The sequence below is a fragment of the Lactuca virosa genome, chromosome 5 (assembly GCF_052849685.1).
Source record: "Lactuca virosa cultivar CGN04683 chromosome 5, Lactuca_virosa_CGN04683_v6, whole genome shotgun sequence".
In the NCBI taxonomy this organism is placed as follows: Eukaryota; Viridiplantae; Streptophyta; class Magnoliopsida; order Asterales; family Asteraceae; genus Lactuca; species Lactuca virosa.
Window position 1 is genome coordinate 48,753,403 of NC_136430.1, and position 27,861 is coordinate 48,781,263.

The following is a 27,861-nucleotide window of genomic DNA, read 5'->3' on the forward strand; positions in this document are numbered from 1 at the left end:
TCAGCAATGATTTGGAACATTGGTAAAGCAAATTTGATTAGAAGATCGACTTCCCAAAACTTCATGGACATTGACAATAGTAACACTGGAAATCTAGAAAAACTCTCTTCCCAATTGAAAGGGATTGGCCATGGTCAAGTCATTTTGACCCAATGGTAAAGAGAAAGGTTAAGTCTGAGATAGTCCCATGTACCATTCCCAAAGAGTCCATATGTGCTTATTGCCAAAAGAAAGGGGCATTGGTTGCGAAGCTGCCAAATTTACCTGAAACCTCATAAGGATGGTAAAGTCAAAAGTTTGACTCTACTTCAGGTAAAGTCCGTTATCTAACTCTATTAAGTCACTTTTGGAGATTCTTAATACATGATGTAATGTAATTACATTTTGATGCTTTTGAAGAATCAAAGGAAGCTTAAAGAAAAGGTGTGCTGATTCTGATCGCATGGTTCGATGACCAGAATTTTGAGCCACTGCATAAGAGTTATGAGATATTGCTTAGGAATAGATAACAACAAAGTTTTCATATGAATTTGCATTGTAAGGATAAGTTTTTCCGCAAGTTTTAAAAATAAAAGAAAAATTTTGATTTTATTTATTTTAAGTATCCTCACAAAGGCATTTGTGAAAAATTGTTGTTTATATGTTTCCATTGATAAGCAATATTGGAAAATGAATTTGATTCTTTCGTTTGTGGAAGTGTCATAATTTATCAAATAAGGAAAGATTCTCATCACCCAAGTTTCAGTTGGATAGAAACTTGGAATCATGCAAGTTGTATTGTGTGATGAATGAGATTTTTCATCTTTGGAAAATTAAGACTAATTCCTTGTTCACATTCGCATGTGAGTCAAGCAAAGGACTAAAGGATCGGGTACATTAGGTTGTGTACTAATCAGGTCCACCACAAAGGTTGAATAAGAAGAATCAAATAAGGCAGAAAGATAAAAGTTTCTCCAATCTGAAGAGATGGGAGAGTACTTGTGTATCTTGTTTTATGATTATCTTAGTGATTATGAAACCATATCACAATTGATCCTCTAAGGACACCTTAGTGCATTTGGTGGCTAAGGAGAGAAATCGTGAATTGTGGAAATGGTTAAATCAAAGGATAAATCATACTTCGTTCCAAAATAAAATCTTAGAGTCATACTCCAAGATTGAGCCTTGAGTGACATGATATTAAGAAAGGTTTAAAACACTTGTCAAATGTAGAGTAAAATGTTTTCTTACTCTTGTACATTTGAAATTGGTAAGTTGTGATGTTTTGGATAAAACAAAGACCAACTAAGGCCAATTGTGTGAAGTGTTTGTAAAAGAATCCGCACTCTCTCTTGAATATTTGGCAAGAGAGTCTTATATGTCAAGAGGACAGTGGGAGTCTAAAAGATCTTAAGATAGGTTCAAGAACTAATCAAGATATTTGTTAATCACTAGCCCACGACTTGAGGTTTGTAATCTATCGTGTTGACATATCATATTTCCGTGCCCATTCCAGTTAAAGTTGGCTTTGCATATGAGTTCTGAGAGTTCTCAAATGGTTGCATAAAACCTGGAAGCAATGGTAGGCCCTTGTGCTGCCGGGTGGCAAGATATTAAGATTGAACAAGTTCAGTCCATATGTGTTTGGATTTGCCACTAACCTTGTCTTGTGATTATGGTTATGACAAATTCGCATGGATAGGAACACTTACACCATAAAATCTAAGTGTCATAAGGTTTCTCTCCGATTCATGAAAATGATGGTGAGGAAACTCTTTCACTAAGTAGATTTTAAGTAGATAGCAATTGTGAGAATGACAAAAGGTCTAAACATTATGATTACGGCATCCCTCTTCATAATTTTTTAGACACACAAGTGAGCTATCTAAGGAAAGGTGTATGATTTTGATAAAGTCTTACCATAGCATCTTGTATCAGAAATCTGAACTTTGGTAAGAAAGTCAATAAAGTATTGTTTTTCTAGAAGTCCAGCTGATTTCTGAGTACATGTCAAAGCTAGTGGGAGAATAAGTGTTATGCTAGTAAGATAATAATCATTATGCTAGTGGGAGAATGATGATTATGTTGCAAGTTAGCAATGTTAATTATAGAAAACAAAAGTTTCAATTCGCTTTGAAAAAGTTGTTTCCCTATAATTAAGGGAGAGGATTTTATACTTCATTCCAATTCTACAAGCTTAGATTGAGATTTTAATCAACTTTAGTCAAGGATATATATGGATGTTATCTTGGAATGGTTCAACATAAGGAAATTCTATATATGTTGCGTTCTCAAAATTTCGATTATGATTACGACATACCTCTTCATAGTTCGAATTGTGAGAATATGGCAAATAAAAAAAGTTTATAGCATGAATCATGTCCCATATGCTTCGGGTATATGATCGATTACATGAGCTATAATAATTATCCTTTCTAAATTTTCCTAATGTTTAGTGAATTAAAATGGAAAAGGGATTAAAACTGGATACGACTAAAATGATTAAGCGATTGTCGAGGACAATTTGAGTTTTACCAAAGATTGGTTACTCATGGACAATTGGAAGTATAGAGTAAGGACCATATTGACATATTTTGAAAAGAGGCAACTCTTGTTCAAAAGTGATGGTCAAAATGGGAATGTGGAATTGTTTCCATAGGTGGAAGTTGTTCTTTGAATTTGTGTAAGATTAGAGAACTTAATGGAAGAAGGATGTTCAAAGGAATGTACTTTGAATTTGAGACTTCGTTTCCATGGAATTGATCTCCATTGGAATACCTTGTAATGTCTGTTGCCAAGTCTTTGTGACTTGTGTGCATATTCATTACAAGAGGATCATTGCATATAAGTTTAGAATCTAACAAGATTAGGGTAAATGACAAGAATTGGGTGTTCTTACATTTATTATAAAGGATTTGGGATTGTGAAATGAGCATCATTGAAATATTGTCAATCGATCTGTTTCACAAAGAGAAGACCACATGTAAACATAGTGTTCATACTTGGAGTATGGCATAGCTATTGTTTGGACGAACATAGTGTGCATGCTTGGAGCATGGCATGACTATTGTTTCAATTCAAGTATTAAGTTGATTAATCGAAACATGAATAATGAGTAATCAATATGGTGCTTAGATAAAAGGGTTTTTATTTACACTCAAAGTGTTGGGGCCATACAGGATTAGTATTATTTTTGTGTTTCACTTTGCATGTTTTGACTTCCAGAATAACTAGGTCATTCTTCCGAATGACTAATTTATTCAAACTCTCCACAGTCAGTCATACTTTGGAAGTAGGTATTGATTTAAGACTGTCATGAATTTGGCTTGTATGATTTGTCTAATGTACATTAGACATAGCAATGGTTGCTACAACATTCATGAGTGCTCATAAGTTCTGAGTATTGGATTAAACCCACGCTCATTTGAATCACTTCATGGATTTTATCACGAGTGAATCATGAGATGATAATATCTTATATTCTTTAAACCTAGAGATATGAGTTGTTGACTATGAGTTGGTTATACATTGATTGCACGTAGACGCATTGGTAACTCGATGTTATAAAACGTGCCTTTGTGTATGATTCAATAAGTAGTCCGTACAAGCATATGAGTCGAAGTTTATCCATTCCTTTTACCCTTAAAGGGATAAAAGCAATATCTGTGGGCCCCTCGATGATTTAGTGATGACAAAATGTAAGTGCTCGGCCGGGCCTGGACTGATTTGATTTGTTGAATTAGTCAATCATCATAAATCGGAAATCGGGACACAACAAATGGACAGAGAGAATGATTATAATCCATGTCTCAGTCCATATGATATCTAGAATGGAGGAATATATGATCACTTATCTAATGGACGCGTCATTGATTTGTTCAGAGTTCGGCAACAACTTTTAAGAGCTACGATTGCTGGTCAGGTTGTGAAGGCGTACTTGCAATAATAGTTATTAGACTTATCCAAGTGGGAGACTGTTGGATTAGTGTCTAAGTCCATAACTATAATTGGTATATCCAAGTGGGAGCGGCATGGTCCATTTGGGTTGCATGGCATCAGAACAATTGGATAGACCTTTTAATGAGAAGAAGATATTTGTGACATATTAATATATTATAAGTTCTAATATATTAATATGAAATCATATTATTTAATTAGTATTGATCTAGAATTAATTTGGAATTAATTTAGTGATCAAAAGAGACTAAATAAATATATGGGGATTGATTGTGTAAATCATAGATTCTTGTATATGTGGGCTCATGATCCATGATTCCTTATGTTGGGTTTAACCCATGTGGTGGCCCATGGATACTCCATGGAGGTTAAAACCCATGGAGCATAAGGAATGGGTTAAGTCATGGGTTACATGGTGTAACCCTAATGTGCACACTATATAAAGACCCCATTGTTGGTGAAATCGGCACTAGTGTATTACATAGAGGGCAAGCCGATTTCATAGAAATCGGCACTAGTGTATTACATAGAGGGCACCAACAAAGAGGTATGTATTTCTACTAGTTTCTATATTACTTGTACTTTATATTATGCTAGTTAGAACAATACCTTGGAAAATTGATATTTGCATGTATAATAGAGAAAACATAGATCCAAGGTATTTAGGGTTGCATGTACACCATAGGTGTGTTAGAATGCTCAAAACCCAACACCTAGTGCAGGTAAATTAGCTCCTAAGTGGAAAGGACCATACCTCATAAATGCTGAAGCTGGAAAAGGATCATATTTAGGAGCAACAATCGAAGGAGACATTTTGCCAAGATCCTGGAATGCTATACATCTTAAAGCATACTATATGTAAATAATATCAATTGATCTTCAACAAAACCAAGGTGCACATATTCTTTACCTTAAACTTTTCATCATTACTTATTTTCTCCTCGTATACATTACTATCTTAAGCATCGGAGGGGCGTTAGCTAGACTAACGCCTACCCCTAGCTAACGTTTGCTATGCAGAACAACATACATCTAAGGATCTCCATAAGCAATGATCCCGAAACATAAGAATCCTCAAGGTTGAAGCTCCTGAAACATAAGGATCCTCAAGGTTGAAGATCCTAAAACATAAGGATCTTGACACACGAAGATCTCAGCATCTTAACACTTGAACAATTCCATTATATAAATGGTATAATCTTTAAATTATCATATACACAAGCTAGAGACTGATCATCTCTCCTACGCTTAAGGGTACTTAATCCCCTCTATGGTTTAAAGAGCTAATTACCTCTTTCACACAAACAAAGGTTTATACATCTCACTTGAACGCACGATATCTAACTATGAGATACGAATAAGGGGATCATTTCATGATGCAGTGGCTTGGCAAACCTCTTATCTTTGAACATATGTTAAGATTCTTAAGGGTTATAACATTTTCATGTTATCTGAATATGGGATCTTACCCCAGAAATTACATAAGGTTTATAACATCTTCATGTTATCACACGTTGGGATTTTTCCCCAGAAAATACACACGAATCATAACATTTTCATGTTATAATAAGTAGGGATCTTACCCATGAAACATTTCACAAGTTGGGATCCTCCCCAATACATAACATTAACATGTTATCAATTGAACTTATGATGTTAGCCAAGAATTTTGTCAAGGTTTATAACCTAAGCAGGTTATCATTAAGGATCCTCATATTTAAGGATCCTCATCATTAAGGATCCTCATCCTTAAGGATCCTCAACATTAAGGATCCTCATCGGTATGGATCCTCATCAGTAAGAACCTTATCATCAAAAGTCAACAGTGATCCTAAGTTCTTTCCTAAGTTTAGATTTATCCTGAGTAAATTCTAAGATTGAAAAACTTATGAAGCTTAAGGAAAAACTTGAAGACAATCAGGTTCCATCTTTCCTTGTTCTTAACTTTGAAATTTTTAAGTAAAATTAAGGATCTTAAACTTTTCAGAATCCTAACTATTTTAAAATCCAAGTACTATATTTGACACGCAGATTAAACAGGACAAGGAAATAAAGACAGATAAAAGATAAATGCTACCATGTCATTCAAAAAGTTGCACGCCAAACTACTAAGGCAAAAGCTAAAATGTCTTACATAAAGCAAAAACTAATTAATTTATCTTCTTGCAGGCATAGACCTTAGTCTGATCATCATTATAACATACACGTTCAGTTATCGTGTTATGTAATTTTAATAGTGAAAAATATAATGAAATATTATATGAAATTGAGCGTTGAGTTCTAACAGATAGTTTTTACTAGAAATGAAGTAAAACTATGCTTAGAATCACTCGAAAAATATTGGAAGTCTTATGAGATTCCAATCAAAAGTCAAATATTGAAATTTAACGAACATATAAAATTTGAAATACGTAAAAATTTATTATTGAAAGTTGTAGATAATTTCTTTAGAAACATTTAGGCGAAAACCTCATCGAAATCCGAGTTATAACGAAGAAGTTATGACCAATCGAAGATCCGTGATAGAACCGGCACGACGTCGTATGACGTAAAAAGTGAGTTTTTGATAAACTACTTTTTAGCTTTAGTAATCTAAATGAAAGTCATAGTATTCGTTAAACCGTGAATTTTCATAAAAAGAACGTCCAAATCTGACTTCGTATGAGGAAGTTATGATTTTTCTAAGTTTCGGAATAGCAGTAGACAGTTAAAAAACTCGAAATAAAGATCGAGTGATTTTTAGCCGACACAACCTAAACGAGAATCGAAGATCTCATCGATTGTAGTTCAACGGTAAAAAGACAGATGAAAACGGACGTCGGATGAAGAAGTTATGAATTTTTAACGGACTTTTCGTGTCCCGGCCCGTTAAAAATATAATATTAAAAATGAAGTGAAAATTAGCCGACGGAGTCTAAACGAAAGTTGTAGAGCATAATCTCACCTATGTGTGGATATAAAGAACGTCAAAAACGGAGTTCGTATGCGAATGATATAAATTTTTGAAGTTCGTAGCACAAACTTCGAGACCTGACTGCATTCACGACGTGAACATAGTGTTCACGATGTGAACTCAGTGAACGACACGTTTCAAGCCTAGAAGACACACGGAAAGTCTAGGGGATGACCGGGATCAAACCTCACAACGTGAAAAAGCATGGTTCACGTCGTGAATCTCGAAATTCAGCTTATAAATAGGAAATCGAAGCCCTCCGTTTTAGGTTACAATTTCTCACTCTCTCTCACTTTTTACTCTCTTCCAAGCTACTTTTAACCTCCCTAAAGTCCCAATATCATCCCTAAAACCCGAAGCAAGTCCCGACGCCCCAAAGTTCCCAAGAAAATCATCTTTCCAGTCGAAACTCTGCCCGCCCCAAAGTTCACATATGCCTTTGTTGTTCCTTGTTCCCTTTGTTTCTGTCATATTGGTATATATATGGCATAACGTTATATTGTATCTATTATTGAACTCACTAAGCGTCACCGCTTACCCCTCTCAGTGTTTAACAATTGCAGGTAATGAGAATCCAATATAGTCATATACTGTTGCAAGATTTAGAATAGTTTATACTATTACTTTTGTACTTGGGTTTACGTATGTATAAAGCTTAAAAATCCTGGGTAGTTATGTAATACACTAAAACTTAGTCGGTTTGTATCCAGTCTTTTGTAAGCACACTATCAATGTAAAATATTATTTATAAATATGCATGTAGCATGTTTTTGAATAACAATTGTTAAATATGAAAGTGTGGTTCTTTCAATCATGGTATCAGAGCAATAGTTTAAGTGAACTAAATACCACAGATTGGTATTTAGACTTAAACAGTTGGAAGTTCAATATATGAACGGATTCATTAAGAGTATATGGATACAAACCATAAGAAAGACTTTAGTGGGGTATTGGGTAGTGGTAAACCCTAGTATTCTAAAATATTAAGTTACTTTAAAAAATTTCAGAGAATTAGTTTAAGTGAACTAGGAATTTGGAGAATTTCTAGACTTAAACATAGATTGTTAAGGGACGATGATACGATGTGTATCTAGTATACTTTAGGTTGAATACCTAAATGGACAAGCACTAGAATATTAGAGGAGATATGCCTTATATTCTAATATGTGCTAAATGATAAATGAATATAGCATGCCTTAGGTTGCTTAATTATATTGCTATTACTTGAGAAAGTTTAAGGTCTGTTGCCGACCTTGGTCTGGAAGTGAAATTCCTTTCGACTTAGGAAAATATTAGGATATGCTAGATCGAGCTTATGCATAAAAGAATTCTAGAAAATGAATTTATGAAATCCAAGATATGTTTTATAGAAACGTGAAATCCCTAGTTGAGTCTAGGAGAAATTGTTCTATGTACTTGACTGACTTTTGAATGGTGACTTGGGAACTGCGAGACAATACTTGGGACGAGTATGAGTAGGTGTGAATAGTAGTAGAGGCCTATACTACTGGAAGCACAGGACTCACACTTGGATCAGGGAAAGTAACAAGGTTACCAAGAAGCTAGAAATTGATTCCGTTTTTGTTCGAGTATATCATTACCTTCGTTTCGGTGATGACTAAGAAGATGATTTTTGTTCAGACCTTAATCGTTGTAAAGAATCGAGTCCGACTAATATAGATCTGCGAAGTGAATTGATTGGTTCAGAGAACCATGTCTCGTATAGTGACGAAATTTCAGTCAGAGAATTGAAGAAATAGATGGTCAGACGGAGAAAACAATCCAAATGGTAGAAGATATGCTTTGTGCATATGTCTTGAAGTTGGTACGCGTCAAGTGGAAACACCATCGAGGCCCAAATTATAATTGGGAAAATAAGAATGTGATAAGAGCGAAATATCTCCAGTTATTTATATCGATGTGATTTCGGGGATGAAATCCTCAAAAGGAGGAGGTATTTGTAACATACACGTTCAATTATCGTGTTATGTAATTTTAAAAGTGAAAAATATAATGAAATAGTATATGAAATTGAGCGTTGAGTTCTAACAGATAGTTTTTACTAGAAATGAAGTAAAACTATGTTTAGAATCACTCGGAAAATATTGGAAGTCTTATGAGATTCCAATCAAAAGTCGAATATTGAAATTTAACGAAAATATAACGTTTGAAATAAGTAAAATTTTATTATTGAAAGTTGTAGATAATTTCTTTAGAAGCATTTAGCCGAAAACCTCATCAAAATCCGAGTTATAACGAAGAAGTTATGACCAATCGAAGATCCGTGACAGAACCGACACGACGCCGTATGACGTAAAAAGTGAGTTTTTGATAAACTACTTTTTAGCTTTAGTAATCTAAACGAAAGTCGTAGTATTCGTTAAACCGAGAATTTTCATAAAAAGAACGTCCAAATCTGACTTCGTATGAGGAAGTTATGATTTTTCTAAGTTTCAGAATAGCAGTAGACAGCTAAAAAACTCGACATAAAGATCGAGTGATTTTTAGCCGACACAACCTAAACGAGAATCGAAGATCTCGTCGATTGTAGTTCAACGGTAAAAAGACAGATGAAAACGGACGTCGGATGAAGAAGTTATGAATTTTTAACGGACTTTTCGTATCCCGGCCCGTTAAAAATATAATACTAAAAATGAAGTCAAATTAGCCGACGGAGTCTAAACGAAAGTTGTAGAGTATGATCTCACCTACGTGTGGATATAAAGAACGTCAAAAACGGAGTTCGTATGCGAAAGATATGAATTTTTTGAAGTTTGGAGCACAAACTTCGAGACCTGACTGCATTCACGACGTGAACATAGTGTTCACGACGTGAACTCAGTGAACGACACGTTTCGAGCCTAGAAGACACACATCAAGCCTAGGGGATGACCAGAATCAAACCTCACGACGTGAACAAGCATGGTTCACGTCGTGAATCTCGAAATCCAGCCTATTAATAGGAATCGAAGCCCTCCGTTTTAGGTTACAATTCCTCACTCTCTCTCACTTTTTACTCTCTTCCAAGCTACTTTTAACCTCCCTAAAGTCCCGGTATCATCCCTAAAACCCGAAGCAAGTCCCGACGCCCCGAAGTTCCCGATAAAATCATCTTTCCAGTCGAAACTCTGCCCGCGTAAAGTCCGGATTTGAACTAAAATCCTCGGTTTCGTCAAAGAAAGTCATATATAGAAACGAAGTGCTGCCTGAATCGTCATATCATTATTTAGTTAATTCACGGTGAGTTTAATATATAAGACCAATTGTATGTTATGTGTTATATGTGCTATGTGCTTTTCCGTGTTATCATCTCGTGTTATTATTTATGCTATTTTGATAGCAAAGCTGTACCTTTGGACATGTGATCAGTGAAAGGACTTAGATTCACAGTGGTATTGGTATGTAGACTCTGGCCATGCAGAGCATGTCTCGTAAGAGAATGACTTCTATTCTATGGCATTGGCATAAGGTTAGATAGGGCTGAAAGCCTGAAATCTACCAAAATGTTTAATCAGAAATTGTATGTCATCTGTGCCATTTGGGCCGAAGCATTATTGATGTATATCAAATATTGAAATTGTTATGTCTCATTGATTGTTATGGAAAGCCTGTCGCATAATTCACATATGCCTTTGTTGTTCCTTGTTCCCTTTGTTTCTGTCATATTGGTATATATATGGCATAACGTTATATTGTATCTATTATTGATCTCACTAAGCGTCACCGTTTACCCCTCTCAGTGTTTAACATTTGCAGGTAATGAGAATCCAGTATAGTCTTATACTGTTGCAAGATTTAGAATAGTTTATACTATTACTTTTGTACTTGGGTTTACGTATGTATAAAGCTTAAATATCCTGGGTAGTTATGTAATATACTAAAACTTAGTCGGTTTGTATCCAGTCTTTTGTAAGCACACTATCAATGTAAAATATTATTTATAAATGTGCATGTAGCATGTTTTGGAGTAATATTGTTTCAGAAATATGAAAGTTAGGGTCTTTCAATCATTCGCCCCATCTTTCTCTCCTCCCTCCAATGGCTGCAATGCGGGATCCTTAGTGACAAGAGCAAGCTTGTCAGTCAGTTGGGCTAATGCCTCATGCCAACCAACCACATTCCCGGATCCCAAATTTTTATGATCTTCAGCAAGCTTGATCTTAGCTTCCCAAATAGCTATCGCGACGCTACTCTTCACCTCAGCAATCGCCTCCTCAATCTCCGCAACATGCTCACCCTTTTTCTCAGCCTTCTCCTTACTCAAAAGTTCCACTCGCTTCAGAAGATCCTCATTGGTCGCCTTCCACATCTTTTCTTGTTCCTGAAGAGTCTGCTCAGCTCTCTCAGCCTGGAGCCTCAAATCGGCAGAGATATGGTCGAAAACCTGAAAAAGATCAAATGACAATAAGAAATAGAAAAATAAAAAAGAATGAAAAAAAACTTACGGCTTGAGTAAAAGTGGTCAACTTCCTGAGAGCAACCTCAATGTCGAGATTCTCTAAACCAAAATCCACGGTTTCTAAAGGCTTCTGCTTATGGGATCCTGAAGCCTTAATTGTAGGGTCTACATGAGATCTCTTGGGAGGAAGAAGAGTGACACCTTTTTCTTGCTTAACTTTGATCAAACCGCTGGTCATATCGTCTTCAAGATCTGCCAAACCAAAACGAGCATTGGACCGAGTAGTCTTGGAAGATGCCAAAGATCCCTATCAACTCAGGATCCTTATCAATCTAAAAGAAGTATCCATGCTAAATAATGTTACCAGTACCGTAGAAGTAGTAGTAGAAGAACCCTCTTGGAGACTGGAATGTTCGAACCTGAACGTCCTTTCAAGTGCAAGAAGTGCAAGAAATTTGGAAACCTTGTCCTTGGAATCACCAATAGAAGGAACAAGCTCCTCAAATCTGAATGCTGCATCAAAACAAACAAAATAAGGGAAGTAAATTTCAAGATCCTTAAAATCCAAATTCAAATCCTACCCTTTTTAATCCATGTTTTTGGTAGGGAATTCCCATCGGGAATTAATTCACGTCTCACGAAGAAGTATTTTTCCTTCCAAGCACCATCATTTTGTTTAGATTTCAAAATGAGGTAGGGTTTGTTTGTCTTAACTCTTAATAGGAAACGGGAAGAACCAAAAGTAGAAAGATCATAAATGAGAGCCAGACCAGGTAACCCGATGTCCATATTCTTGGACTGATTCAAGCGATCACAATCCAAAACAGGATCCTCCAAACCACAAGCATAGATTGGATATAAGAAATCTATGTAGTCGAAAAGAAATCACGAACGATACCAGTAAAAGGATAAGTTAAACCTAGAGTAAATGGGTATTCGGGAAAGCAAACCCATGTCGGAGAAACAAAATCCGGTTGAACGGTGGCCTCTAAAGGTCGAAAAACTATGTCGGAAGGAAAAGCCCCAATGGCTTTCAACGATTCCATATCCTCATCGTTGAAGGAGTAAACCTCATCATAAGATAAGATTGCTTGATCACTGAAGTCATTCTCGGGAGAAGTACCAACACTAGCTCGAGAACGACTAGTTTTCTTAACCATGACGAAGAAAATCGGAGGAACAAAAGAAAACAAGTAAGAGGAAAATTTACCTTCGCAATAAAACGATGACGACTACAGAAAGTAAAGAAGAAATTACCGAAAGCCCATATTTATAGCAAAGAAGAGATAAGAAAGATGATTTGATTTCTTCTCGGTTACCTCGAGATGGATAAAACTTATCCATTAAGGGACAATTTTTAAACTCTTCTTTATCTTCTCTTTTTAATTTCTAATATAAGTTATCCCTTTAATATTCTCGAAATTAACACCTATATTTTCAGGAATAACTTGGGGGCAATTATTAGGGCCAGGATCCTCAAAGCATTTAGGATCCTCAAACATCATCAAATATTCAGGATCCTCAACTATCTCAGGATCCCGACTATTACCGTTGTTATTATTTACTAACATCTATAATGCTTATATTTCTTTCTTAACAAACACATGTGCATAAATAGTCAAGTTAAGACTTATTCTCAACAGAGTTTCGTCTCAACTATGCTAAAGACCCAGAATACCTAGTCAATCAATGTTCACAAAGCTGGTCATAGAGGATCCCAGGAATATCGAACATCTTGTTAGCTAGTTTAGACTATAAATTGACACATGTATCTCTCACACGACACACTCTACTTATTCTTAGCTTATTCTACGAACTCTTTCACCTGGTCTTACTAACATACTCTTTGTAATCGTCATTTTATATTAATAAAATCATCAAGGCAGGTGATCATTATCACCTCCCAAGGTTTTGTGCCGGAGATCCTAGCAAGGATCAAGGGTTTTCCTTGTAAAAAATCGTTTCATTCTCTTTACGTTTTTCTATTGCACAATTCTAGCATCACCGCCTCTCATTCAATTTGGTTAATTTATACTTGTGTAATTTTTGACCAAAACAATGACGTTCTCTTTGGATCTACTGATGAGACACTGAGTACTGAGTTTGCTGAAGTAATGGCCAAGAAATTTGAAATGGGCATGATGGGTGAACTAACCTTTTTTTAGGCTTGCAGGTTAATCAGCTCACTGATGGGATCTTTATTTTTCAAGCTAAGTATATCATTGATCTAATGAAAAGGTTTGGCTTCTTTGATTACCAACCTGCTAAGACTCCAATGTTGTCATATGTGTTTATCTCTACTGATCCCACTAGTCCTGATGTCAATGCAACTATGTATAGAGGAATGATAGGTTCTCTACTCTATATCACTGCCATTCATCCTGATATCATGTTTGCAACCATATTATGTGCTCGTTATCAAGCTAATCCCAGAGAATCTCACCTTCATGTTGTTAAGAGAATCTTCTGGTATCTCAAGCATACACCAAATCTTGGGTTATGGTACCCATGTGACTCATAGCTGAAACTCGTTGGTTACACTGATTCTGATCATGGTGGATGTGGTATCGATCAAAAGAGTACTTTATGAGGAGCTCAACTACTGGGAAATAGACTTGTAAGATGGTCGAGTAAAAAGGCAAGTGTCAGTGGCTTGTTCTACTACTAAAGCTGAATACGTGGCTGTTGGAAGGTATTTTGCTCAGATTCTTTGGATTCAAAATCAGCTTTTGGACTATGGTTTCAACTTTTCTAAGACTCTTATCAACTATGAAAACATCAGTGCAATCTTGATAGTTTAAAATCCGGTACAACATTCTAAGACCAAACACATTGATATTCGTCGTCACTTTATTAGAGATATCGTTCAAAAAGGCAAAGTGGATTTGTTCTACATTCCAAAATTTGATCATTTGGCAGATATTTTTACGAAGGCACTGGATGAGAAGACCCTAAACAAGTTGATTGTTGGTCTCGGCATGGTTGCAATGACTTAGCTTTCTATTTCCTTACAAACAATTCTGCTTCTTCTAACATTTTCTTTTAGCTTCCTCTTTGCTTACATACAATTTTGCTTCTTCTAACATTTTTTTAAGCTTTCAAATTTACAAAAAATCACAAAAAGATGCATATTTCCTTTTTGACTTATTCTTCTTTGACTATTTCATTTGCAATTATCTATTTTTCTATTCTTTCATGTACCATGTTTCTTAAATTAACTGTGAAAGTTAATTCTAGTCTGCAACTATACTCTATGATACAAGGATTAAACTCACTGTCAATGATTCATCCTGATTTTACTTCAACATGATTAAGACATTCTATTTCCCTCATTTTATCTCTGTCCCTGGAAGCATGTTTTCCATATGCATCAAGTCTCATGTTTTGCTGAAACATCGAGCGCAACCCAATGGCTTACCTTGATTTCATTGTCATTAGCATAAGAGATACTTGTCACTTCCTTCAATGACAAAGGCATTGGATGAGAAGACCCTAAACAAGTTGATTGTTGGTCTCGACATGGTTTCAATGATTTAGCTTTCTATTTCCTTACAAACAGTTATGCTTCTTCTAACATTTTCTTTTAGCTTCCTCTTTGCTTACATACAATTTTGCTTCTTCTAACATTTTTTTAAGCTTTCAAATTTACAAAAAAGATGCATATTTCCTTTTTGACTTATTATTCTTTGACTATTTCATTTGCACTTATCTATTTTTCCATTCTTTCATGTACCATGTTTCTTGAATTAACTGTGAAAGTTAATTCTAGTCTGCAACTGTACTCTATGATACAAGGATTAAACTCACTGTCAATCATTCACGCTGATTTTTCTTCAACATGATTAAGACATTCTATTTCCCTCATTTTATCTCTGTCCCTGGAAGCATGTTTTCCATATGCATCAAGTCTCATGTTTTGTTGAAACATCGAGCGTAACCCAATGGCTTACCTTGATTTCATTGTCATCAGCATAAGAGATACTTGTCACTTCCTTCAATGACAAAGGGTTGTTCATGTCCTTGACTTCCTAGACTGAGGTATGACAATGTACCATTATGAATTGATGATGGATATACTCCAAGATTTTAACTCTTCTCCCTACAAGTATTCTAATATAGAACTTGATGATTCACTGTGTAAAAACCACACACTGATAAAAGTTTGAAAGTCTATGTTGATGGTTAGACAATGTACCGTAGATTATCACACACCAACCCATTCTTATCCTACCTTATTCTTTAAAGTTTTATGATTCAACGTATGATACCAGATGTTGATGAGAACTTGACAAAATTGTGCCGATGGGTATATCATGTACCGGAATGTATTGCACGCACCTACCCTCTCTCACCCTAAAAATCTTCTATAAAAGAAGTTATTGATTCACTATAATAGACATATACTGATAAAACTTCGAAACTCTATGTCAATGGGTAAATTTAAAAACCAAAATGTATTACACGCATCATTCCCTTCTTGTCATTTGTCTTCTAATAAAAGTAGCTAATGATCCAGCATATAAAACCATACGTTGATGATACTCTGCAATTCTGTGTAAGTGATCTACTATTTCAACAACACAATAGTGTGATACATCAAATCCTCTCCTATCCTTTAACTATATTTGACGTTTTCTTTTATTTCAGGTTACTTGTTGCCTTCATAAAAAAGGGCAGTGTGTATGTTGATGAGACTCTGCAAACCATGTCCATGATCTATAGTATAATAGACATCACCATCCCTTCTATCCTTCCATTGCAACTCACGATATGTTGATTGTTTTCACCGCTCTTATGTCTCACTGGTTCTTTTACTATCATCATAATTATAGCATTCTGATGATGCCAAAAAGGGGGAGAAATGTATTAAGTTCTCCTATGTTTTCACTTGATCATTCATAGAATAGTAGACACTCTTGAAAGAAGAATATTTTTATGGGATTCAAGAAATTATTCATTTTCTAAAGGGGAGATTTCTCATCTCAGGGGGGGAGCTGAAGGTGGAAGCAAGTTTTTCAATTTTTTTCGAAAATTAAGTTTTGAGATCATCGGATAGGGAGATATTGTAAGGTCAAGCCTTATGATCTGATGAGTCAAAATACTCTCACACGCTGACCACCAGCGTCGGCGCCAGCGACAACATCAACACAAGACATAAAGTACCAGCATTCGCACAAGGATTAAAGTACCAACGTCAGCGTGTGACGATTTGAACAATTGTATTTCTGTTTTATGTAATTATAGTATTATATTGTATTTTAGATAATTGATCTAATATCTTGGTGTTAAGGATCAGTTTGCATATTTAGAATAGATCATACTCAATCACTTGATTGATGGGATTCTCTAGAAAACATTAGTACATAATCATGTATTAGGGTAAAACACTAATGAGGTCTTTGTGATGGATTTGTCTCAATTGATTTGTGCGCCTGTTCTTTTGGTGAGAACTTTTCTTAGTGAAAAACCATATTTGTGATAATCTTTTTGTTCTTTTGTTCTTCATTATATCGTAATTGTATTCGATAAAACGAACCTTCACTAATTCAGATCGGCATCGGTCAGCGTAACTCTTTTGGCGACTTTGGGTTGTCTGAAGTCTCTACCTAATGTAATGAATAAGCCTCGTCATCTTGAGTACTATCTTCATGCTCCCCATGACTTTATGACCACCCTCTCCCAAACAAATCAAGGTCCGGCACTTCCTCCCATGGAGGAGCTCAAAGTGAGGCATACCAATGTTGGCATCATAGTTGTTATTGTACAAAAACTCAGCCAAAGGGAGGAAAGAGTCCCAATTCCCACCGAAATCCAACATGGAGGCCCAAAACATTTCCTCGAGCATTTGAATGGTCCATTCGCTATGTCCGTCTATCTATGGATGATAGGCAGTGCTTAAGTGCAACTGGTTACCCAACTCCTCATGAAACCTCATCCAAAATATGGAAGTGAAGCGAACACCCCGGTCTGAAACAATCGAAGTAGCCACTCCATGGCGAGCAACCACCTCTCGAACATAAATGTCAGCTACCTTCTCAGCCGAAGAGCCCTCTCAGATAGCCAAAATGTGAGCACTCTTGGTCAACCGATCGACAATCACCCAGATAGCGTCCAAACCCTTAGTAGTCTTCGGTAACTTTGTGATGAAATCCATGGTGATCTGCTCTCATTTCCATAATGGAACCTCCATAGACTCCAAATTTCCGTGAGGGTGCTGATGTTTGGCCTTGACCTTCCAGTAGGTCAAGCACCGCTCCACAAACCATGCTATATCCTTTTTCATACATGGCCACCAATAATTATGTCTCAGATCGTGGCACATCTTCGACGCGCCCAAGTGAATAGAAAATCTCGACTCGTGTGCCTCATCAATCAAAATTTATCGGGTCCCAACCGAATAAGGCACCCAAATCCTGCCACGCAACATCAACAATCACCGACTATCATAATCAAAAGTTGATATCTGACCGACCACCCACTCGCTCTTCCGATGCTCCTCCTTGATAGCCTTCGACTGTGCAACCCAATTATCTGCAAAAGTGGAATCACGACTGTCATCCTCAAACATACATCCTGAATCGATGTACTAACCGCGATACGTCTCAGCTCATCAGCCACCACATTGGCCTTACCCAGATGGTATAAAATCTCACATTCATATCCCTTCACTGCGTCAAGCCACCTTCGTTGCCTCATATTCAATTTGGGCTGATCCATCATATATCTCAGACTCTTGTGGTCCGTGTAAATGGTACACCGGACCCCATATAGGTAGTGGTGCCAAATCTTGAGAACGAAAACCACCGCCCCCAAATATAGATCTTGAGTAGGATAATTCGCCTCATAAGGCTTTAGCTGCCTCGAAACGTAAGCCCATGATCGATGCCTTACATTATACAATGAAATCCTCAACTCCTTAGGGGAGGGTAAACACTGGTGCCTCACAAAGCTTCTTCTGAAGAGTCTCAAATGTTGCCTACTACTCAGTCCCCCAATGGAAAGTGCCATCCTTCCTACTCAATCTAGTGAGAGGAACTGCAATCTTCGAGAAATCTTTGATGAATCTCCGATAATACCTACCAGCCCAAGCAAGCTCTGAATCTTAGATGGAGACTTCAGAACTTCCTAACACATAATTACCTCAATCTTGGCCGGGTCGACCAATATATTGTCCTGGTTGACAAGGTGCCCCAGAAACTGGACGTTGCGCAACCAGAACTCACACTTTGAGAACTAGGCATACAACATCTCTTCTCTAAGAACTCCATGAAGCTCATGTATATGCTCCCCATGTTTCTCCTTGGTCTTGGAATAGAACAAGATATCATCGATGAAAACAATCATTGATCGGTCTAACATAGGCCTACACACCTGGTTCATGATATCCATGAACTTTATAGGTGCGTTGGTGAACCCGAAATGCTTCACCATGAACTCGTAATGACCATAACGAGTTTGGAAAGCTGTATTTGGGATATCCTCCTCCCGAACCCTCATCTGATGGTAACCAGATCCCAAGTTGATCTTCGAAAACCAAGATGCCCCTGCAAATGATCAAAAAGGTCGTCAATTTGTGGGAATGGATACCGATTCTTCACTGTCAACTTGTTCAACTCTCTGTAATCAATGCACATCCGGTGTGAACCATCATTCTTCTTGAGAAAAAGGATCGGTGCTCCCCAAGGCGAGCTACTTGGCAGCACAAACTCTTTCCCTAACTGCTCCTATAGCTGGGAGGATAACTCTTGCATCTCGGGTGGCGCTAAGCGATATGGCGCCTTTGCAATCGGGGCAGCACCAAGGATCAGATCGATCCTGAACTCCACCTGCGTGTCGGGAGGCACACTAGGAAAGTCTTTCGGGAAGACATCAGGAAACTCCCTCATAATAGGGAAATTGGAAACTGACTTCTTCCTTTCAACTCGTATATCAACCACATAAGCAAGATACCCCATCCATCTATGCTAAAGACACTGCCACTCCCTGGCGGCGGAACAGAAAATTGATCCAACTCTAGTACCTTAACCATTGATAGTCAGCACTCCCCTACTAGGGTCACGAATCGTCACTAACTGCTTTTCGCAGTCAAACAATGCCCCAAACCAGCTCAACCAATCCATAGCTGCAATCACGCAAACATCTGCCATCGCAATAGGGATGAAATCAATTAGAAATCAAAAACCTAAAATCTCTAATACACAATCCTGATATATATCGAAAGCCAAAACCATACGATCATCATCGATAGTGACCTTCAAAGGTCGATCCAGGGCCTCACGACCGATACTGAAACCTCTACAGAAAGATGCAGAAATAAACGACCGACTCGTACCCAAGTCAAACAACACCAAGGCAGGTACAAAATTCACAAGGAAAGTACCTAACAAAATTATAACATTAGAATATACAACAAAATATTCAACAAAAAAATAAAATAGATATATACTAGCAACGACATCAGTTGTTGCTCTTCCTTCCTTTGAAGTCAACTGAAAAGCTCGACCTTGGACCTTCGACGCCTCAACCTTCCCCTAATGCCTATCAGTGATGTGTAGGGTCCCAAAAACAGGAGTCTGAACCGATTTCGATGCAACAAGTGGACATTTGTCCTCCATATGGCCTGTCTGGTTTTAGCTGAAAAAAACTCGTAAACCATTTGAGCACTCCTTTGCAAAGTGTCCCTCCTTTCCACATAAGCAGCATACCGACCCCAAACGACAATGACCCTCATGAACCTTTCCTCAATTGATGCAAGTGCGACTCCTTTGACCTCCTGCTCTCGAATCAGCGGGCTTTGCCTACTTAGCCACTAGTTGCGACTGGACAAGCCTCTTATCCCTCCTCTGAGTATCCAACCCGGTCTCTATTTCTTGTAATTCCAACTCAATATCCCCCCTCCTGGCATTAAACCGCAGCTCATCCAATATCGGATATTGGCACTTCGTCACGAAATCTCTGATATCCTTCTTTATCATACCCAAGTATCGGGTCATCCGTTCTTGCTAAGTGGATGCGTACTCTAGGAAAAACATAGTTCTCTCATGGAACATCCTGAGCCATTCGTTCCCTCTCGAACAAAGGAACGTACTCCTCATGGAACATCTCAACAAACCGATCCCATGTCACTGCGGCCTTCTCCGCAGGTCAAAATTCAGCAGTCACGAACTTCCACCAGTCTTTCACTCCCAAGCAAAGTAGGTCCAACGCAAAGCGAACCCTCAGATCATCCGGACAGGATCAGGTATAAAATCACCCCTCAACACCAGTAATCCACCTCATAGGTGCAATCGGGTCCTAGATCCCATCAAACTTTGGGGGCTTCGTGTTGTTGAACTCCTAATACTGCATCGAATCACCCTTGTGAGATCTCGCGACAACGACGGTTACGATGGCTGTGGCAGCAGCAGCCTCGGTGACATCAGCGTACTGCTCCTCAAACATCTCGATCATCGCGGTCTTGATAGACCCAAATACCTCCGGCATAGCCTCCCTAGCCATCGCTAAGACTAAGCAGCCTGTAGCTAGAAATGCTACCTACTATGATGTGATTATATCACATTAGTATGTGAAGTAAGGTACCTTTCGTGCTAGATTCTGACTCAAAGAGACCTGATTCTAGCCATTTCATCATATAATTAAAGGTCATTAGAGTGTGACCCAATTTTCTATTACAGTAGCCAAAGTAAACATCTTATCTCAGATTAAGTCTGTTCAAGAAGGAGCAGGAGTCTCCGATGAAGATCAAGTTTGTCACTCGAAGGTTAGGACTAAAGGTCCAAAATAGAATGAAGGAAAAATGTAAGGTTGATCACCACCAACAATTAAGAAGTCCAAGAGCCTCTTTTTGAAAGATATAGGAGTTACGGTTATTACCTATGATGGAAGGGTAACGTGCAGAGTCATTATACAAGCCCTGTTTTCCTGATGATTCGGGATGTAATCATCCTAATAGGGAGGTAATTGTAACGCCTACAAATTCGGACTAGACATTAAGATATAATAAGTAATAATTATTAATTTGAACCCTCGAATAGGAAGATCACTAGTGTCGCACGTTGCAGACTACATATTATAAGTGTTATAGGGAATTTATCAATAAGCGATAATATGACATTTTGATAAAAGGTTAATTAGGACAAATAACCTTAGCCAAAGTTGAAGTAGGCATAACAAGGATTATGTAAATATAAAGAACTATGAAATCTGAATTTGTATGAAGAAGTTATGCTTCTTCGAATTTTCGCGATTAAACTGACACGGCTATGCGTATTGTAAAAAGTTAATCATTGATATATTGCTTATTAGCCTAAGTAATCTACACGAAAGTTGTAGTAATCATAAAACTAAGAGCGAGCATATAGAGAACGTCCAAATCTGACTTCATATAAGGAAGTTATGATTTTTCGAAGTTTCAGCGCAATAATGTACGACACAGAAACTGAAATTTTGATTCGTCAATTGTTAGGGAAAACAATCTAAACGAGCGTTGAAGTTCTCTTTAATGCCTCTCATTCGATATAAAGACATTCAAGAAAGGATATTTTATGAGAAAGTTATGATTTTTACACGGACTTTAACAGTCTAAGCCTGTAAAAATATAGCTTTAAAAAGCAACTGATAATACCGACAAAGTCTAAATGAAAGTTGTAGATCTCACCAATAGCTACACGTGGATATAAATAACATCAAAAACGGAGTTTGTATAAATAAGTTAAGAACTTTTGAAACATCCTCGGCGACGCCGCATGAAAAGAGGAGCGGCGCGTGAAGCTGCCACATCGATCCAGCGAGTATATGCCACATGTCACAAGTAGGAGGACTGACCAGGCCAAGGCACAGTACACACCTGGTCAGGGCGCGACACACTTCGTGAAAAATCATCCTATAAATACTTTAGCTGCCTCATTTGCTTCCCACACCATTCCAATACCTCTCTCTCAAATTTCTCTCCATTAGGCCCAAAATTTTCTTTAGATTTAAGTTTTTAGCAAAGTTGTGAGGTCCCTTAGAGCCCGAAAATTATGACCTATTGAGTTGGAGTTCTGCCAGTGCAATTTCTAGGCTTTTGTTAGGAAAATCTCGGTAAATTAAGCTACACTTATATTGCTTTCAGTGTAACTTATATTTATATTCATAGTCGTTGTTATTAATTTATAAATAAGATTTATCTATGATTCCATTTCATTAAAATGATTGATCTACTTACAGGGGTGACGTCTAGGCTAGATTTAGTGAGGTGGTTAAAGTGGGATTTCCAAACATTATATTATGTATACCAAACGCACCCTACCTTCGATATGATCTCACCTAGTTGCTCCTTACTTAACAGATCTTGATGTAGACATTGGGATTGTTGAGGAATCTAGACTATCATTAGTCAGGAGGAATATTAAGTTAAGAATTAGTGATATGAACCTAGGTCTCATCAAAGGAAAAGTTAAGGTGCTAGGCGAAGCTCTGCCAAAATCACCAGTCATCCACTTTTAACAAGTGAGTGCATAGTTACTTTCATATTACACATAGATATAAAGTATTTAGATAATTAAATTGTTGGGTTTTGAGCATTCTAACACTCCTAAGGTGTACATGCAACCATAAATACCTTGGATCTATGTTTTCTCTATTATACATGCAAATATCAATTTTCCAAGGTATTACCCTAACTAGCATACAATCATATGTACTATGATAACAAAACTAGATAGAATACATACCTCTTTGTTGTAGCTTGATTCCATGGAGCTTAAGAGCCTAGTGCCCCAAGTGTGACACCTCAAATGGTTTACACAACATCACCAACATTTGGAATAAGCATGAGAAGAGATACATGGACTCTAGAAATCGGCTTGCCCTCTTGTGTATCCACTAGTGCCAATTTCACCAACCAACGGGGTCTTTATATAGTGTGCACATTAGGGTTACACCATTTAACCCATGACTTTACCCATTCCTTATGCTCCATGGGTTAAACCCAACATAAGGAATCATGGATCATAAGCCCACATATATAAGAATGAATGATTTACACAATCAATCCCCATATATTTAATTAGTCTCTTTTGATCACTAAATTAATTCCAAATTAATTATTGATCAATACTAATTAAATAATATGATTTCATATTAATATATTAGAGCTTATAATATATTAATATGTCACAAATATCCTCTTCTCCCAAAAGGTCTATCCAAATGTCCCGATGCCATGCAACCCAAATGGACCATGCCGGGTCGGGTCAAGTATATACCAATTATAGTTATGGGCTTAGACACTAATCCAACATAAATGTCATATGTACCTATTATTTGTTTTATGTGTTGGATGAACCTATGTGACATGATTTTACACGATTTTACTCGATTTAATTCGATAAGTATTTTCGTACTTATTATATATATATATATATACATGATTAAATGTCATATGTGCCTCTTATTTGTATTATGTGTTGGATGAACCTATGTGACATGATTTTACTCGATTTAATTATATAAGAATTTTCGTACTAATATATATATATATATATATATATATATATATATATATATATATATATATATATATATATATATATATGTGTGTGTGTGTGTGTGTGTGTGTATATATATATATATATATATATATATATATATATATATATATATATCAGGTAATGAGAGATGATTAAGAGTTGCCATGACTTTCACTTGTGTTGATTGCGATGTGGTAATCTAACAGACTATAGATGATGACCACAGACTATTCTAAGTGGTCCACTGGAACACTGGCAGGCTCACAACGTGTATGTGATGAACTACTGGTTCATGTGATGTACTCTATTGACATGTGTTGCGAAGAAATCCACGAAGCAATACTCTCTATGCGATGTTAGCGATGATCCTTAGGAGAAGTCCTTAGCCATATAAGAAAATGTGATGTTGACTATGATCCTTAGAGATAAACATAGGAGAAAACGGGGATGGGTAATTGGGTTAATTTCTTGATGTGAAATAGATAATTAAACAAAAGTTAATTATATTATTTTGGGTTGAAAACCCTATGTACTCACCAGGTTTCCCAATCTGACCCACTCAGTTTCTTTGTATCACAAGAATAGTACAGAGATAATGATGTTTGGATCTGATGAGAGATTAGAGGAAATATAGGCCATAGTATGAAAGATTTTGTAAGACATGTAATGTCTACGTTTATGCTTATGTTTCTTGTATCAGTTGTGACATCCCAAGTTTTTGAAAATCAATGAAAACATTTCTTCGGAAACACTATTTATGGGACGCATTCTGCAAAATAAAGAATACTCTATTTTTAAATAAGCATAAATAAAACGGTCTTTTCCCGCTAAGAAAATTAGGGATGTCAAAAAAACAATTTATTAATTTAGTACATGTTAATAAATTAATTAGAAACTTACTAAAATTAATTTGGAATTAATTAAAGATGCAGGGATTGAATGTTAATTGTTAGATAATTCAACAATAAGAGCATTCTAGAAACCATAAAGGGGGTGGATGGTTTATGAGGCTGTAGAAGTCTTCTAGAATTTTACAGGTAACAGATAAGGAAAGGATTTGAATATGGATTAAATCTGATTATTTAATTGATTCAAATCTGCTTTTTCTACAAACTACCTCAACTATAAATAGAACTCTCTGGCCTTTAGAAAATTTGATTGAACTTCTCATAAGGTTGATATGTTTGGATCACGCTACCCTTTCTATCTCTCCTAAATACTCTAGAGTTTTAGACTTTTGGTTGTGATCCATTAGAGGCATTTTATTTTGGATGCTAGTCCTTTTAATAAGCAATCAAGAGTTCGATATCTTCAAGACAATTAAAGTAAATATCATTTTGCTTTAAAGCTTAGTAATGTTTACCATTTTTATTAGTTTATATTCATGTTTTGAAAGTATGTTGCTATAATAGTAAAACATAAATCTAGGGTGTATGTAAACTTAGGATTTTATTTGAATGCTTTCGTTGCCTAAATCTAGTGTAAAGATGCATAGAAAAGCCAACAGTGGTATCAGTGCCACCAAATTTTAGTTATGAGCACTAAATTGATAAAATTGAAAAATCAAAAACACACATATCCACAGGCACGAGGTGCCCAGTACTGGATGTGCTGCACCCTGTGCTGATTTCTAGGGTTTAGAAATTTATTACTATAATTTCGAATTTAGGGTTTATCATTAGTTTTAAATATTATTTTAATATGTTAAAAGTGGATAATTAATCTAAAAATATAAATATGCCTAAAAGACTAAAAACTATAGGTACTGATTTAAAATTAATTAATTAAAAGTTAATTAAAAATAATTTCTTTAAAGCAAATAGTTTTAAATTGTTTAAAATTTACCCTACATATAATTATAAAATATTATAAAAGAATATATAATGAAAGCAAACGAATTTATATGTGTAATCAGATTACTATATGTAGAAGAATAATACAGGATGTGTCCTCATATGTTTAATTAATGATCATTAGTAGAACCAAAGTTGGCCTCATTCATGAATCCATGCTTTAAGAGAAGTATAAGGAAACGACCTATAAAATGACCAATAAATGAGTATCTTTTTCACTCACCGCTTATTTGTGTGGTGGATTGTTGTTAGTCGAAAGGGTTCTATAGGACGATTTCTCATTAAAATTATAACAAATAAAAGTATTAAAAACAAAATTCATGTTGTGGTTTTGTTGGTGGGGTGTGTGTGGTCAACTGGTACGTCAATAGAGCACGATGACATAATAAAGGGTCACACGTTTGTGCATGGTTGGTTCACCATCTTATTTGTGAGACCACAGTATCTTTGGAACAAATAGAAGATATGCAAATTCGAGATTAACATGTCGTTAAATACTTCGAATGAATCTCAAAAGATTTCAGAACTCATGGAGATTGAAAGTGGAAAAGTGCATTGCCTACCTTAATATCTTTGTTGTGTGTTGACGGTATCCCTCTACACATCGAAAAGCAAAATATGGATCCTAGCCTTAGTAAATAATAAATTAGGGTTAAAATCATTATTTAAAGGGTTAATAAAACAAACAATAATGTATTTAATAGTGAATGATGTCTATAAGATAATCCACTAAAATCTACTACTATAAGACCTCTCAAAGGATTAGCTGGAAGGATGATCAATCTAATCAAAATTCATAGGTTGAGAATACTTCTCATTTATGACTAAAAGATCATGATTTAGATAGAGCTCTTCCCGAGGTTCCTCTAAGCACCATATTCCAACATTGTTAATAACAGTTATTAAATTAACATATTGAAGTTAAATGGAATTTCTTATAGTTAGGAGTTGACTATAGATGTCGACTAGCTGACATGTAGATAAAATCAGATCGCTCTGATTTTGATATAAACAAATTGGAAATGTCCATTGAGGAGTCACATGACATGTTGAGACCCTTTTGGTACTAATGGCCAATCATATGAAGTCCAACTTCAAATATTCTCATATTCACTATCATAAATAGAAGTCTCATGAAATCTAGTTTCCCATGGGTTAAAAGGTGATTAGTGTTGAAATACCCAATTGGTCCCTGAATTCCTCAGTAAAAAGGAAGACTTATTATGAGACTTGTTCAGATAAACTATCGTTTCCATGAAAAGATAAGGATCAATAAAGCATTCATGTCTAATATTTTCGATGGATAATATTGAAACATAGAAATGATAATTTGATTATAGATTACGAGCCTGCTACTATCCATAGGGTTAAATAAAAATTCACTATCAACAATTTTTATTCTACAATCAGATATGAAAATTCATAATATCATTGGAACATTAGTTCCAATCCTTGAGTATTCTAATAAGGATGGAGTACTAACATTCGCAAGAACATGCAATTACTGAAAGGGAGTAATTGGAATGAAGCAAGGATAAACATATTTAATCATGAATATCGGGCCCTTGCTACTATTTATAGGATCAAAAGACATCTCATTCTTGCAAATGTTTGGTCTATGGTCTTGTGATTCAAAACTGTTTATACAAGTTTCATGAGATTGTTCTGACTCATTTACATATAGAAATTTTCATATGTTTTGTATTTAAAACAATAGTCATGAAATCTATGAAAACGGTATGTTAACAAAAGTTCAAAAGGTTGATTCAAATATTTGAATGACATGTAATATTGTAAAATCATATTCGTGAAAGTAATAATTGCATTGCCAAAGATCCAGTTAGATAGGACTTTGGAATTCATTTGACCACAAGTCTTATGATAAATTCAAGTAATATTTCTAAAGATAGATGATAAAAGCACTATGTGATAGTGTGAGTGTATGTTGGAATTAGTTTTGACAAATGGTTCACTCAGACTATCCACAATACATATTAATTTATACATCCAAAATTTTGGATAAAATGTGTTTGTGAAATCATTATCTTGAATATGTAAACATGAAATGAATTACCAAGTATCTAGTTAGATCGGATCATGGATATCATTAGATTGCGAGTCTAATGGTAAATGGATATCATTTTTATCAAGATAGATGATTAATACATTACTTGGTAATCTGAATATCTTTTGGAATTAGTTTACACT